This window comes from Bombina bombina, chromosome 5, assembly GCF_027579735.1.
Source record: "Bombina bombina isolate aBomBom1 chromosome 5, aBomBom1.pri, whole genome shotgun sequence".
Lineage (NCBI taxonomy): Eukaryota > Metazoa > Chordata > Amphibia > Anura > Bombinatoridae > Bombina > Bombina bombina.
The window spans coordinates 97,709-100,000 of record NC_069503.1 but is presented as its reverse complement, the minus strand read 5'-3'; positions in this window follow the sequence as shown (position 1 = coordinate 100,000).

Below are 2,292 nucleotides of genomic sequence, written 5' to 3'. Positions count from 1 at the left end.
GAGAGAGAGAGAGAGAGAGAGAGGGGGTAGAGACAGAGGGGGAGGGAGAGAGAGAGACAGAGGGGGAGGGAGAGAGAGAGACAGAGGGGGAGGGAGAGAGAGAGACAGAGGGGGGAGAGAGAGAGTCAGAGGGGGGAGAGAGAGAGACAGAGGGGAGAGAGAGGGGGGTGAGAGAGACAGAGGGGGAGGGGGAGAGAATGAGAGACAGAGGGGAGAGAGAGAGACAGATTGGAGAGAGAGACAGAGTGGAGAGAGAGAGAGAGAAAGAGAGAGACAGAGGGGAGAGAGAGACAGAGGGGGGGGGGAGAGAGAGAGAGAGAGACACACACAGAGGGGAGAGAGAGACAGGCGGGAGAGAGAGAGAGAGACAGGTGGGAGAGAGACAGAGGGGAGAGAGAGAGAGACAACAAAGGATATCAAGAGAATGAAGGAAATTAGATATTTGATGTAAATTGGACAAAGGGGGTTGGAGAGACAGGTAGAGAGAGAGATAGATAGAGAGACAGAAGGGGAGAGAGAGAGACAAAGAGAGACAGAGGGGAGAGAGACAGAGAAAGACCATGGGGGAGAATGAAACACATAAGGAGAGAGACAGAGGGGGTGGGAGAGACAGGGAGAGAGAAATGGATAGAGAGACAGAGGGGGAGAGAGAGAGAGAGAGAAGAGAGTGGAGAGAGAGACAGAGTGGAGAGAGAGAGACACACAGAGGGGGGAGAGAGAGAGAGAGACAGAGGGGAGAGAGAGAGAGACAGAGGGGAGAGAGAGAGACAGAGTGGAGAGAGAGAGAGACAGAGGGGAGAGAGAGAGACAGAGTGGAGAGAGAGAGAGAGAGAGAGAGACAGAGGGGAGAGAGAGACAGAGGGGGGAGAGAGAGAGAGAGAGAGAGAGACAGAGGGGGGAGAGAGAGAGGGGAGAGAGAGACAGAGGGGGGAGAGAGAGAGAGAGAGAGAGACAGAGGGGAGAGAGAGAGGGGTGAGAGAGAGAGGGGTGAGAGAGAGAGAGACAGAGGGGGAGGGGGAGAGAAAGAGAGACAGAGGGGAGAGAGAGAGACAGAGTGGAGAGAGAGACAGAGTGGAGAGAGAGACAGGGAGACAGAGGGGGAGAGAGAAAGAGAGAGAGAGAGGGGAGAGAGAGAGAGAGAGAGAGACAGGGGGTAGAGACAGAGGGGGAGGGAGAGAGAGAGACAGAGGGGGAGGGAGAGAGAGAGAGAGACAGAGGGGGAGGGAGAGAGAGAGAGACAGAGGGGGAGGGAGAGAGAGAGGGGGAGGGAGAGAGAGAGGGGGAGGGAGAAAGGGGGAGAAAGGGAGAGAGAGAAAGACAGAGGGGGAGGGAGGGAGAGACAGAGGGGGAGGGAGGGAGGGAGAGACAGAGGAGGAGGGAGGGAGAGAGGGGAGGGGAGAGAGGGGAGGGAGGGAGAGAGGGGAGGGAGGGAGGGAGACAGAGGGGGAGGGAGGGAGAGACAGAGGGGGAGGTAGGGAGGGAGGGAGAGGGGGAGGGAGGGAGAGAGGGACAGAGAGACAGAGGGGGAGGGAGGGAGAGAGAGGGAGAGAGAGGGAGGGAGAGAGACAGAGAGGGAGGGAGAGAGAGACAGAGGGGGAGGGAGGGAGAGGGGGAGGGAGGGAGAGACAGAGGGGGAGGGAGGGAGAGGGGGAGAGAGAGAGACAGGGAAGAGAGAGAGGCAGAGGGGGGAGAGAGAGGCAGAGGGGGGAGAGAGAGAGAGAGAGAGAGAGAGAGAGGGGAGAGAAAGAGAGACAGACAGAGGGGAGAGCGAGAGACAGAGGGGGGAGAGAGAGAGGGAGATAGACAGCTCTGCAGGGGGGCATTAGCTTTGCTAGCCATGGGGACACTGTCTAACTGAGCACTTCACACTACGGCAACTGCATCACACACAGGCAGCTGCTTTCCCTCTCAGGCTCAGCAGGAAATGACAGTTTGAAATCAGAGCGTTGCCCCAGGTTACCATGGCAATGCTCTGATTTAAAACTGTCATGACAAGGAGACAGCATCACAGGCAGATGAAGGAGGGGTGTACGAGTGGGGGGGGGGGCGCGGGGGGGGCCGCGGGGGGCCGCGGGGGGGGGGGGGGGGGGCGCGAGGGGGGCCAAGAAATTCTGAAGGGGAAAAAAAAAAGTTGAAAAAAATTAAAAAAAAATAGTTGAAAAAAATAAAAAAGTAGTTGAAAAAAATTAAAAAAAATTACACCGGCACCAGTAACAATCATAGAGTCAGTAGTGATAGTCAGTGTGATGTCTATTGTCTAATAATATTAAAGCAGTAGCACTGACTCTGTAC